This window comes from Corvus cornix, chromosome 9 (genome assembly GCF_000738735.6).
Source record: "Corvus cornix cornix isolate S_Up_H32 chromosome 9, ASM73873v5, whole genome shotgun sequence".
In the NCBI taxonomy this organism is placed as follows: Eukaryota; Metazoa; Chordata; class Aves; order Passeriformes; family Corvidae; genus Corvus; species Corvus cornix.
Window position 1 is genome coordinate 20,936,344 of NC_046339.1, and position 14,696 is coordinate 20,951,039.

General features: G+C 42.9%; 1 protein-coding gene across 4 annotated transcripts in view; it reads left to right on the plus strand.

The window, feature by feature from the left end:
- The window catches only part of LOC104693055 (glypican-5-like), a 338,825-nt gene that overhangs the window by 175,940 nt on the left and 148,189 nt on the right, over positions 1 to 14,696 (plus strand). The gene's annotated exons all lie outside the window — the stretch shown is intronic.

Below are 14,696 nucleotides of genomic sequence, written 5' to 3' on the forward strand. Positions count from 1 at the left end.
CCACACAAGATTTTTGCACACACAAGACCAAGACTACAGTTTCCAGCCTGCAGTCCAGTCCATGAGTGTGGGAACTCAACTGTGCAAGAGCAGACAGGTTTGTGAAGGAGAAAGTGTCCGCTGGGAGACAAGTCCCTGGCACTCAGGTGGCGGAAGATATGGCTGCACAAGAGCAAAGGAATGCAGTTCACAGCTCTGCTCAGAGCTGCAGTTCCTTTGGATACATGCTGGGCAGGGAGGCTGGATCCTCATGGTGTGACCGTCCTGTTGTGCTCTCACAAGTGGCTCTTAGTTCTGCTTCTACAAGTTCCAGGCTCGTCCCTTGTAGAGCAGTGGCATTAAGTCACAGACTTTGATTGCCTAACAAATTTGGCCTGTGCTGGGCTTATCATCCAGTAATTCGTAATAGTTTATCTTACCTTTTTTTGTGGATCATGTATTGCTCTCTTCAAGATGAAAACCAGTAAAACACTGATTAAATGTTTTTTTCCCTAAGCAATTTGCTGTGTTTGCACCATTTGCCAGGGGGAGAGCTGTCATTAGAGTTTCAGATGCTTTTCCAAAGTAAATGAGAGACCATTATTGCTGAGCATTACTGTCTACATGGAGGCAAGTCATTTCTGGTGGTATTTAGTCTCATGCCAAGGCAATATCCAAACAGAAACTTTTTAAATGTATGTAAAACTAGACAGACACATTGGAATATCCTGTACACCACAGGGATTAATAGACTCTTAGTTTAGACACTAAGAGAGAAAATCAGGTGAAATAATTTACCTTTTTCCAAATTTATCCTTATTTTTTTGATTAATTTTTTGCCCTGTAAAAAGAGGTGATTCATCTAAAATGCAAGCAATAAACTACCTCTTCACCCCCTGCATTTCTTTTGATTAATTTTAATCTAATTTAAAAACCTTTTACCATTAATTGTTCTTTAAATGCAATCTCAAAGTAGAGGATTGACATGTCTAATAGATGTCTGCAGAAAATACTTTGCCATTCCTGATAGGAAACACTTGGTTTGAAGTCAGTAAAACAAGACAACTTGGTTCATAGCTTGTTAACCCAGTTGCTTTGTTAGAAGATTTTCTGTGCACTAGTAGGACATGAAAGTCAATGCTTCCTCTTCTCTTGCTCCTATTGCCTTTGTCCAGCATAACTTTCAAAGCTCCTGGATTTGTGCATGTAGTAATTTCTCTGTAAATCTCTGTGAAACAGACTCAGACATAATTTCTTGCTCACATTTTAAGACAGTCCTTAACTGGTGAAAACCTTTCAATTAATGATGACAAACATGTAAGACTCTTCAGCCACTCCCTAAACAGAGTATTCTTGTGTTTACTGCCACATCACGGCCTTGTGCAGGATGATGATCACAGACAGAAATTTGTCCATGCAGATATTGCTCAGATCTGAGTAGTGACTGTGGGTGTAGGGTTGTCTCTGTACTTTCAGCTGCTTTAAATTGTCTGTGTGTGATCCAGAGTTTCTACAGGTTTTGGTGTGACCCGTCCTTGCCCTTATCATGTTAATGGAGGGCACAGCAGTGGGTGGTTCCATGGGGCAGGTGACCGGGCTGGGGCTGTCCCCTGCTGCTATGGGGACACACGAGGACACACATGGACACCCCCTGTGCTGGCTGCCCTTTGGGTCCTCATGCTCTGCTTGGCCTGGAAGGCCTCAGAGGTCCAGAGAAAGGGCTCAAGGAAGGATATACATCCTTTGCCTGTACTGTGCTGCTGTGAGTGTGACCAGGTTGGTTCTGATGTGGTACAGGAAAGAGGCTGGGAGGTCTGCCTCTGTTCAGGGAGAGGTGTGGGATTGTCCCTTCTCTATGCTGGAGCCAGAGCAGGGCATGTGGCAAGAGGTACAGACAGGCTGCAAAAGCCCTGGGTTTGTGTGTGTCTCTACCCTTCATGGTGTAAGAAGGGCCATCATACAAGTCAGTCTCTGCCAGCTGCTCAGCAAAGGAAGTGTCACAGGTGACTGTCCCTGCTTCATCTCCAATTGCAGAAGCTGGGGCCTGGGCTGGTGCTGCCTTGCCAGTTGATGTGGTGTTCAAATGGGACCTTCCCAGGGTCACTCCAGTGGTACCATGGCAACCCAGGCCTGTGTCCATCCCCTCCTCCTGCTCAGGCATGCCTGTGTAAGCCTATGCCATAATTAAAGAAGTTAGTGACCTGAAGGGGACAGAAATTCTCTTTTATCCTGCTAAAAGGTGCCAGCCCTACCAGCAGTCAGCCTGCCTGGAACTTCCTGAGCACAGACAGGCTCTCCAACGTTCCTCACAACTGTCCCCAGGGAAGTGTCCCCAGGGGCTGCTGAGGAGCCAGCCAGCACGGCAGACGCTCGGGGAAGAATTTGAGCTCAAAGCCTCAGCACAAAAAATTGTCCATTGTTGGGGTCCCTCCCCCGCCGTGTAGCCCTGGGAGAGGGGCCCTGAGGGCACAGACACGGGGCTTCCCTGTCCCTGCTCAGCCTCGTTCCCATTGGTTGGTTTGTGTTCCCTGCGCGGGCAGAAGGACCCTTGGGCCCGTGACTGGGACAGTTCCTGAGCAGAGCCCCGGCCATGCGGCTGGAGAAATAAACATCCCTGAAACAGCTAGCAAGAATCTGTCTGTCCATATATATTTCCTTTCCACGGGACTCCTGGTTTGATATATGCGTGTTGCAGTATCCCCACTGCAACAGTCCATCACGAGTGTCCTTGTGCTGTGCTCGCCATCATATTCAAAATAGGAATTCAGTATCCAATGGTGTTAGCTGTGTAGACTTGCAGAGTTTTTTCCCATACTGAAAATCAGTTGTAATATTTGTGTGCTGTTCATAGTGACTAATGTCTGTTCCATTTGCCTTCGGTCACAGTAGTACCAGCCCAACCCACCCTCTGTACAGTTCTTCAGGATACCTCAAACATGGATGATGCTACAGACAACTGAAGTCTGTTCAGATCCTATTGTAAATGTTGAAATGTCACATGCTTTCTTTTTTTTAACATCATTACATCATTTATTCTTCTATTATTTGTTTTTTCCTTGGTCCTTGCTGTTAATCATCACAGTATTTTTAGCACACAGATAACAAGTGGTGCTTTGTAGCTGATAGTTGTGCTGCAACAAACTGCCTGCTATTCTCTCATTCCTTTTGTCTTGTGTTCAGAATGACTTTGGTTCTCTGTGTTCTTTGATACTGTACACAGCTTAAAAAAAGAAAGAGGAAAAAAGAGACTTCCTGTCTATTTTTTTTTCTTTTTCCCTCCTGATTTTTTGGCAGAAAAGCAAAGTCAGTTCTCTTCTTGTGGTTTTTTTTCCTCCCTGGTATTTGTAGGCCTCTCCTTATGGTTGAGCACAGGCCGGTCTGTACTTCCCATGCTGAGGGGTGTCAGCTTTGCCATGTGTGGTGGGCAAAAACTCTCAGCATCTCAGGAAAGACTCAAAAAACACACAGGTCAGGGCAGCTGTTGAGCTTGAGGAAAGAATGCTGTGTCTGCTCAGCCAGTGGCAGCCACTTGAAACGATCAGCTCCTTTTTTACTGTGGGTGGTCACACTCAAGCTCTCAAGTGCTTTGTGTTGCACCTTATGTCCACAGAAAAGATAAGGAGCTGCTGGATAGCTCCTCACCTCTGTCCCTTGCTCTGGGAAGTGCCTGGGCTGTGCAGTGAAGTGCCAGGAGTGTTCTCTAGGAGCACTCAGTAAAAGGCAGCTCGTTCACTCCTCCTGCAGGCAAGTAGGGATTGCTCTGCCTGGGCCATGGCAGCCCTGCCCATGGGTACTGCCTGTTCAGGTGTCCCCTTGGCCTTGTGCTGGGAGGGCAGTCCTGGGTACTGCATCTTGATCTTCACAGGGGGCCAGGAGGGCTGAGGAGAAATTCCAGTTGCACCTCTGCACCTGGAGGCGAGTATTCCAGCAATGTATTGGTGACAGAGCAGTTGGATTGGTGTGCCTTTGCCTGGGAGGGTGGAAGAGACACCTGTTTTTCATGTTGCTCTGAACCAGAGAGGATCAAGAGGGATGTAGTGGGTGGGTGATGGCAGGAGAGCGTTTGGTTCCTTGCCCACTGGAATCTTTCAAGTATGAACTTACGTTTTTTAGGCCCAGATGATCAATGGGAACTGGATGGAACAGGGTCCTTTTAAGATTTCTGCTTAAGGCACCATTACATCATCCCCTGAATATAAACTGAGTATAATGTTATTACTAAACAGATTATTTGTGATTATACTTACATGCAAAGAAAAGGTCAAGTCAACTTGGGCTTTCTGTAGGGGAGGGCTGTAGGGCCATCACTGCAGCATCAGGACCTTGTTGAAGGGGCTTTCTCTGTTGTGTTTAGCTCAATGTCCTGTCAGGCTTGGGTTTTTCTGTATTATGTCATTCATTCTATTTATTTGTCTGTTTTCAGTTGTCTGCACCTTTTAGCTGAAAAGTAAAAAATGCATGTTTGTGAGTGTGCTAAATTATATGTGTGATGGGCAGGTTGCTTGAGTTTACCTGTCCTTGGTGAGCCTCGTGATCTGCCTTGTGTTTCCTTACTTGGGGGTTTTATGCTGAGGATTTTGATTTGTCTGCATCTAACACAGAGGTGTTGGAGCTCTTGCAGAGGTTTAAGGAAAGGGAATCTCTGCAACAGAAATCAAAACTGTAGGGGAAACATGCCACTAACTTGCAACTATGTCAGAAGTAGTTACTCTTCCCATTTGCTATGGTCTAGCTTAAAAGTAACTGTCAAAAGTAAGATTGCGTATCCCACGATTGAACTGGCAACTTGGTTTTTCAAGAAGAGGACTTTTGTAGCATGGGGAAAGGGATTCCCTGCCCTTATTTTTTTCTTAGGTCTTCTTCTGCACACAATATTTTGTGGTGCATGCATTTGTGTGCATTAAATATATTTTCCCCAACAATGTGGTTCTTGCTGTTGTTTATCCTGCAGCGAACTTGTGCTGAATTTGTGTTGCTGTTTGTCTCTGTGGCAGCAAAGTATAAAATCATGAACTCAGGACTGTGACCTTTCTGCAAAATCAAGCGGGAGAGACGCTGAATTGCAGAAGGGAACAGTTTTAACCAGACATAAATCTCCAGCAGTATTAGCAGAAAAATTGAACAGTGTAGGTCAAGTAAATTGATTTTTGTATAAGTATTCTCTGTTCCAGATTTGTGATGACAGGAAAATCTTTCTACATTTGACCTCTCTTCTAGTGCAGCTATTTTGTGAGAAGTACCAAACACTTGAGGAGGAAAACAATGCTTTGTATTTAATGACAAAAACATGAATAGGGGCTGCTCAGTTTCCCACATTTCTCTCCAGCTCTTCAACCTTGACCTGGGTAAACATTTGTCTTGGATAACTGCAAAGACATTGTGGTCTCCATAACTAGGCCCTACTTGCTCTTTATTACTACTAACATTTTCTGCAGTGTTTTCAGGAGCAATAAAAACAGTGATTTTTGCTACATACTGAAATACTGCATCAAATACTGAGTTAGGTAAACTCTAGAACAAATTAAAAGCACTACTTTTAACAGTGCTTCCAAACCATGAAGCTGGCACCAAAAAGGTCTGTGTTGAGCACATCCCCCTGTGGTGCCAGTGTGGCAGAGGCTTTGGTGTGCCTGTGAGGAATTCCAGCAGTGAGGATGTCTCCAGGCTGAGCCCAGTCTGGTGCCTGTAGCCGTCATCAGTGGCACAGGATTAGCTGAGTGCAGTTGGGCTGTTGTTTTACTGTTAGGGGGACAGTAAGCATTAATTGTCCTGATCCATGTCAGGCGGTTTCAAAGGAAGGAGTTGAATGAAGTGTATAAGTCTGGTAGTGAGATGAACAGGTAGCTTCTGCAATAAAATACATGTTCCTCTCTGAAGAATAAAACTTGGATGCTTTGGAATAATGAATTCAGCTAGCCTTCTTGCTGGGGGAAAAGAAGAAGCAAAAGGGAAGGAGTTTAACAACCCTTAAGTCAGGAGATTTGGAAATCTTAGTGTCTGATCTCTTTCTGTACAGCACTAAGGTCTCCTGTTTACTTTTTACTTACATAAAACTTAGCATCACCATCCTCGTGATGAAGTTTTAACCTGGAAATAGGAATAAATTGGAACTATGTACCTTGGCAGCCCAGAAAGGTAAATAACCTTTTCATCTGTGACTCAAGGACCAAACACCTGCTCTAACACATTAAGACCTGGGCAAAAGTGGAGACACTGGAGCAGATAAGAATTGCAGCGAATATATTGCATAAATACATTGGGAAAACAGTATAAAGGAATGAAATAGAATGTATGTGCATTAGTGCATGTTCAGAATCCATAATGGTCAGAGACATCCCTAAGGAGCCACAGGAAGCCACAGTGCTTCAGAAAGTGCAGATCTCAGCTGCCTTATGCTTGAGCTTGGGAGAGAGAGTGGGCTGGACTATTCAAATACCTCCTTGGCATAAGATGGGAGGGAATGGTGTATCTGGTGTGCTCCATCTGCCCAGTGCACACCCAGGGCTGCTGGGGCAGGAGCTGCAGGCGGAGCGAGAATGGTGCGGTGCCGAAGCCAGGGGGATTAGCAAAGACTGTTGGAGGGCAGAGTTCAGTCCCTGAGTTGAGTTCATACAGAGCTGAGTTCATGTACTCATTATTGACATCTGTTCTTTAATCTCCCATGTGTATCTAAGTGCATTTGGAGAAACTGGCTTCTGAGGAAAGCTGGAATTTTGACCTCAGTATTAATCTGTTTCTGTTTTGTTTTGTTTTGCTTTTAATGAGCCACAGGCAAGTTCTTCTCCCTGTGACATATGTCAGATAGTGTGCAAATTAGGACATTTTCCATTTTGCTTCATAGAAATTCCTATGCTGGGAATATCCTTTTGTATAACCATGGTCATCTGTCAAGACTAATTGTTAAGTATCTGCAACCAGGGTTTTCAGAAAGGCAATTGGATTGTTGCTGCCCTGGCCTGTCAAAAGTCCTGTCAACCAAGAACTGTGAGTCCTTGCTTGGTGCTCATTCTCTCTCCACTGCTAAGTTTATTTCGTCTGCTTTTCCTATTTTCTTGTAAGAGTTCAAGTCCTCTCCTCTCCTAAGACTGTATTTTCTGCTGAGTCAGTCGTGTTTTTCCACCAGTGTCTTCCGTCTGGCAGTTACAAAAGTTAGGCAGTCATCTGTCTCCATTTGCTTTGCCCAGCCCTTGGAACAGAGTGGAAGCTGCCAGTCTGCAAGAGGGGCAGCATTAGTTTCTCTGTCAGGATTTATCTTGGCTCTGTTTTGTTTTTACTCAAAGAAGGCTCTCTCCTGGCCTGGGAGTTGCTGAGAAAAGGTGTTTCAGATTAGCTTTACTTTTCCCTTAGGAATGGCCACAGATGTTACTTTGATAGGTATATAGTTTTTGTTTACTGTTCTATTTTCTATTCTGTTTCTCGAGTCATTATAATGGGGAATGCTCTTTATGCCTCCACTTCCCAGTTAGGATATCAGCTTTTGGGTTTGTATCATTTTCATTGCTCATTATATTCAGTTTCACAGGTATAGAGGTACCATTTGTGTGTCCTGAAGAGCTTATTTCACTTGAAACTAAAGAGTTTCCTATCTGATGGTATTCCAGGCAAGTACCTTCTTTCCCTTGGCATAATAAAGATTGTCCAATTAACTTCTACAAATTTCTTTGGTGCCCTCAGTGTGCCTTAAGGTAGTATTAACTTCTCATACACCATGAAGGCTGTTTCACCAACAATCTGTAATAACTTCTTCTGCAGCACTCTCAAGCATTTTGCAGTATTCTGTGAAGCTCCAGTCAATACATTTTCAGCATGACTTTGGACAAACTGATGAACACATCTTTTTTGAGGCTGAGATCTCTTACATGTATGCTCTCTCTTTGTTTTTCACTCATTCTCAGGGTGTTCACGGGCTGGCATCATCCAGTCACTTGAAGCCATCTGGTAACTTGTTTTGTAGCTGCAGTCTTAAAACTGTCTATAATCTAGATTACAGGAAGTCTTTTTTAGCCCTGTAGAAGTGGAGAAAGACCATTATAAATGCTATTCGGCTTTGTGATTTTCCTTTTCTAATTATCCCATTAGCACACTGTATTTGTCTCATCATTTTCCATAATTGCTAATAAATAAGATTATTTGTGAAACTTCCACTGGAGCCCAGTTCTGGCAGAGATGGAATTCACATTGTGTCAGTTCTGCTTCACAAAATCTTCAGGGCCGCTAAACTCATTATGTGCCAGACTTGAGCTTTCTTGTAGTCTGTTGGCAGTTACTTAATCATTTCAAAATGAACTCTTTGCATAGGTATTTTTCAAAAGAGAAGCCTTTCTCTTGGAGAATGTTGCAGCAGTTGTGCTCAGCTGATTGTGTAGAATACATGAAATTGTTTTCCTTCGTGCATCCAGATTTTACCCTGGTGACTCCATCTCCTTCGGTAGAATTGTACACTGGCATAGATGCAATGATTCTTTCCTTAAAAACAAACCGAATTCCTTGCTGGCTTTCAGGTTTCCTGAGAAGCATTAAGATGTGACTTTCAGCAGTCTCACAGGAGCCTGCAGTCTCCATGCAAGGGCTTGGCACCTCTGCAGCCCTGAGGATTTCCCAGCATGTGCCCTTGCCTGGTGTCACTTGCCAGAGTTCACCGGTGTCAGGGGCTCCTGCTGCAGTTCTGCCCTGAGGAGAGGCCTGACTGAAACCTTCCTTGCAAACAAGGATCAGATCCACTCAAGTGAAGGCAGTTAATTACAGAGTGACCTAATGAATCAGGCTACTGAATAAATGTTGAAGTCATGAAGATCCTCTGAGATTTAGTTCTACGAAGCACTCACACACTGAATCTTCAAGGGGTGGGTGAAAAGAAAAAATTGTAAGACAACAGCAAAATCTGCAAACTGTTGCAGTTTTTTTCTGTCATGGCTACTGATTGTGACAGTAAACTTATCAAGATGTATTTATTTTCTATTTTATTTTTTTCTCTTTTTTTTTTTTTTGGTTGTTTGTGGGGTTTTTGTTTAAATAAAGTGTTTATTTTGGCAGCTTAGTTCCTTAGAGAGCAGTACTGGTCATGGGTTGATCATCCCTTTCTTGGAGATCTATCAGCCATGTGATGCTCAGTGACTGTAACCAGATTTGCTAAGCTGGTACAGAAATGACAAAATGTGTGATACGAGACATTTTTGTGAGCAGTGCTGTTGTGGGAGTTGCTCAGAGATGAAGCACAGCCTGTCTGTTGGTCACTTTTAGTGACAAAGCTCAGGAGGAGTTGAGGGGACTCACCCCTCTCTAGTTCATTGTGCAGAGCAGCTTAAGGAAAGCTGAGTCTGAGGGGGGTCCTGCTCTGGCTGGCTTTTCCTCATGGAGAGTCGTGCTCAGAAACACTTCAGGGAAATGGCATTTTCTTTCCTTCCTTGAAGTTACTCACTGAGTGACAAGCAACTGTGATAACCTGGCAAGGGATATGCATTTGCCATGTGTTGTGCTTGTTCTTGCCACTTTGTGAAGAAGTGGGCAGAGGGGTTAATGAGATCAAAGCTGATAATCCTGATGAATTATGTCACAGTCTGCAACTACACAGTTTTTGTTACTGCTCTTACTAGTTGGTGCACATTTCTGTGTTCCTTGAATTGGGAGAAAACCAAGGATTGCAGAGCCCTGAAGGTCAGAGGGTCACACACTCCAAGGGCTGCATCTGAAAACTGCAAGGGAAAAGTCCAAAAATTAATCTGGGGACAACACAGGCTGCTGTAGATCAGCAGTGGATTCACATTATTGAACTTCAGGCAAACCATTCCAACCCAAGGGTCAAATTATGAATAAATATAAGACAAAACACACCATCTGGTGAACCATCCCTAATGTAACTGAATTAGTTTTTCAGTGGATCTCAAGACCAGTTAAGTAGCTTATCCATGTTTCTCATTGTTTCTTACTAAATGGCACATTCAGAGCTCTTCCCTTCCTTCTCCCCCATCACCCTTTAACCTCCGAGTCACTCAGTGGTGGGTGGTGTCTGCTCTGGTGCTGTGCTGAGTATTTTGCTGAGGTAAACTGGCTGCTGCAGTCAATGCCTCCCTGTCAAACACATGGGCTGAGAAAAGCACAGTTTCAATTCCCTGTAGTTCTGTCCGCACAGTGCCGTCTACTTCTGGGAGGGCTTGCAGACAGCATGGATCTCTGGGATGATTTCTTGCTTAATGAGTTATGCACAAAGATGAAAGAAGCAAAGCTGGATGTGAAATGAATGCTGTAAACTCTCACTTTGTCTCAACACTTTATGATTTTGCTAGAAAATGAGTGGCTTACTCTAGAGCTCTCTGGCTTTAGCAGGCTGCTGGGCAACTGCTGAGTTTTAGAAGACTGCGAATCCAGATATTTCCTTTCACGTGGTCCTGTCTGTAGATTTCCAATGTGTTCTTCTCTTGGGGGGGGGGGGGGGGGGTTGTGTGCTGGTTTCTTACAGAATAGTTTGTACATTTGTACAGAAAACAGGACAGTCATATTTTATAATGCCAAAGAAATAAATGGTGAAGTGTGATTTTTAGTCTCAGGAAGAGTTTGTACTTCCTAGTATGTCTCAGAAAGGTGTTGCTGTTTTAGCCCTTGTTGATCATAGTGGAATTATTCAATCAGTACCAACAATACTGATGAAAAAAATACATGGCAGATGACAAAATATTTGTGCTTAGGTATTGCTGTCTTGATGATATATAGCGTGTAATTAATTTTTTAAAAATGTGATTACAAAATTAGAAACGTCTCAGCAAAATAGATTCAATTTCTTAGACAGTAAATTTTATTCGTCTTCTACATATATGGCAACTCTTAAGATTGTATGACAAATGATTTTGTCAAAAGCAGTTTTTGTCCCATAGAGATGTTTACTGCACTTCCTGAATTCCTATGAACTGAATATAAGACTCAGATTTTCAGCTTTGCCATGTGATGTTTGATGTTCCATTTATCCCACAATTAAATAAAAATTTTGATGCCTCTTGCACAGCTGTGTTGGGTCAAATACTCACGTGGAGAACAGAAAACTAAAATTAAGAGAACTGCATTGAGATGAAGTTCAGGTTCCAGGTATCCTGAATTTCCAATGTAGATAATCCTGAAATGCTCAGTACATGTTCCCAAGCATGTGGAATATGCTGGGGTCTTGCTCCATAATCCCTGGGGTGAGTGGATGTGGTGGAGCTGTTTTAATTCAGGAAAGAGAGGCCATTGGACACAGCAGCACGGCACTGTGGCTGCTGATGGCACAGCTCAGGGTAATCCCTGAGGAATGTGGTGCAGTGGAAGCCGTCTCCCAGCTGGAGGTGATCAATAAGCTGCCTGCAGCATCCTGACTGCTGTGGTCTCCTGCAGGGAGGCAGCAAGGAAGTGGTGTGAAAACAGCACCCTGTTTCTTGGGCTTTTGTGGCTAAATATCACTACTGGTTAGATCTGTCTCTAAGGCAGCTCCTGCAGTCATTTGCTGGAATTTGAAGTTATTTCTATTTTATATGGGCGTTTTTTTGGCTTTTTTTAAAGGCATATTTGACTTTGAGAAAACCCTGTCCCTTGATTCCTTTTACCATTAGGAGCTGAAAAAGACACATTTCAGAAGAGTATCAGGCTTTTTAAAATAGGTGTTTTTACTCAAATATCTTAATTTATCTTTATTTATTTATGAAATAAAAACATATATCTTCAGTTGAAATGCAATCCCATATGTAAACAGTATTTCACTTTTTACCTTTTTTTAAACTTGAGATGAGCCTTACCTAAGATCTAAAATAATTGATACTGTTCTTCTGAAATACTGAGAAGCTGGGTTTGGGAGGTTGTTGTTTTTATAATTTGCTTTTGGTTTTTTAAAGTATCATAGCTTAGCCTGATCAATCAGTGGAATAGCATTGGCCTGAGGCTTGAGATCTAGATGAAAATTCTGTCTGCAGAAGCTGTTCATTGGGCTCCAGTGTAACAGTTACTTTCAGGATTGCTCCAGTGACAATATTTTAATACAACTTTCCTGGCCATTCCTGCTGACATTTCTGGGTTTAGTTTGAATAAAGTACTAGAGCTGTAACCAGAGTTAGCAATTCTGTACTACAATATTTCAGTTAAATTGCAGGTTATTAAATAAAGCAAGCCAATTTCTGATCTCACTTAATGTACATTTCCAGTAATTCAGGATCTGATGTCAACAAAAAAAATGGTTTAGATAGTGCAAAGAAATAAAGTAATCAGATTATCTTTCAGGAAATGTATAGTGTTTATTTCAAAGTATTCTAACATGGTACAGAGATAGTAGAAGGATCTGTAGTTTGCAGGGTGGTGGTTTGGGTCAGATGGACATAATGTCTGCTTCTAGAGCAGGCTTTGGTTCTTGGCTGGGATGGACTGGGGGAATTACTCCCTCCTTGCTGGGTGCGCAATTCTCCTGCTGTTCTCTGCCCTGTCTCCTTCCCCTCAAGAGCTGTGGCCCCTTTTCTCTGAAATCACCATCTCCTAATTCCTCTGAGTCTTTCCAGGCTCAGGTTTGTTCTAATGGTGATCTCCCAGTGAGAACACCCAGGACAAGCAGAGCTCGTAGCAGGTTATTATGGGAAAACCCAAGAGCTGGCTTTGTGCTCTGGAAGTCTTTTGCCTTCTTTTACACCAGCTTTTTACCTTATTCATAGGGCAGATCACATCTGTTTCACCTCTCCAGTTGGTTTTCTGGGGTTTTCCAGTTGGTCAGGACACGTTCCAGACCAGACCTGGGCCAGTTGTGATGCGCTTGGCAGTGGCACCAGGGAGATAAAGGATCTGAAGCAGGATTCACACAGGTCATGTGTGAATGCAGTCTCTGACACGTGGAATTTAGTTAAGCTGCGTTATGAATCTAACTGTAAACAATCTAGGCAACAGAAATGTCTGTGCATAATGTATGCTTATCTCCAGAGCTTTAAAGAGTGACTCCTTAAACATGGGTGGAACTCGAAGGATACGGGCACCCACTTTGTCTCCATGGACTGTGAACTCATTCATTCCAAGTGGGCCTATTTTCCTGGTAATTCTGTATGTAGAAGAGAGTATGTATTTAGCAACAGCAGTAAGTATGAGTTGGCTGAGACTGACTTTCCCCATTCTGGGTCGCTTTGAGGATTCTGGCATTAATGCTGCTGCTGCTGTCTCTGAACTGGTGGTGTTTATGCAAACTCCAAGCAGTGCTGTAGGTTTGTAATACTACTTAGGGGCAGTTAATGGAGGCTTGTGATTCATGGGGAAAAACTTAATGTCATTTGCCAAAAAACACCCCAGCCAACCCAGAGGTTTCTTTATCCAGTATTATAGTGACATAAACCTCTAGAGAAATTCCAGTAGCTCTAACCAGGAGTTGAATGGAGAGCAGTCAAAAGCAGGGAAAAGGAAAACCCTTGCATTTTGCTGCTGTTGATGAGTTTCTGATGAGACAAAGCAGCACACTCGGGGAATCCCCAAACAGACTGGTAGAGGCCAGGAGCTGTCCCATTAAGTTAAATTTCTCTTGTATCGGAACTAGATGATCTCAGGAAGCTGTGTCACGTGTCCCTGTACTTCTACAGTGGGTCACCATGTGTTTGTTTTCGCATGAATGAACTATGTTGAGCATTCAGCAAATAATATGATTTGTGAACAAAGGTAAAGGCAGGTAAGATGCAGCAGTGTTGTTCTGTTGTCCAGATGAATTGATGTAGATGGATACAGTCCATACCAGCCTTGGCTTCAAAGCAGTACTTAAGCTGGATTCTTCCTGGGGACATCCGTCCATCTGGGTCTGCTTCTAAGATCTGAGCCCTACCATCATTTTGGGTGTGCCATTGCATTGTGAAAATTTATACTTTAGATTAGTTTATACATATATGAGTTACATATCAAGAAAAAATAGAACATTGTCTTTAAAAGGCTCAGTGAACAAAAAAAATACCATCTCAGTGAAAAAGGTTTTCCTTAACATTTGTCCTCTAAATACTATCTGGCTATTCGGGCAAAACATTGATTTTTCTCAATTTTCTGTTTTAAACAATTTTTTTCTTTTTTTTTTCCCTGAGAAGTGACATTTATTGAGTTTACTGAAAAAGCAGGCCATTCTCAGTTAGTTTTTTCTAAGCCACACCTTTAGCAGCAGTGTACTACAGTGTCTTCTGCCAGCAGTTTGCACAAATTTGTGGTTCATCCTAAATAAAACTAAGATAGGATGAATATATTTGGAGAGCTTGGTCTCCCCCCAATTCATTCTGTTGCCTTTCTACTATAGAATTTGGGCCTTTTTTTCTACTCAGAAGTGCTGTCCTCAGCTTCAGCACAAATTGGTTTACAGTGAAGAATTCACTGATAGGAGAACATCGGGCATATCCAAGTGTGTAGGGATGATCAAAGTGAAAGATGTAGCAGGATATGTCTCTCGACATTTCAGTCCAAAGGAGCAGAGCCAGTGGCTCCCTCACTTACAAAGATTCCAATTTTGAATCTTTAATGAGATCCTCCCTGGTGTGTGTTTGAGTCTGGGAGAGTTTGGTATGTGAACAGTCATTGTCCAGTTCAAAGCTGGTCATGCAAAACATCCCTGATCACCTTTGTTACAAATGAGTGCTGAGCTGAGGGTTTCATACAACCATAAAAACCATAACTCTCAAAAAAACGGCTGCTCTGTAGCTCTGTGCAACCTGCAGTCTGGTTGGAGGGGTTGAATTTAAACTGTACACGGATAAATGCTG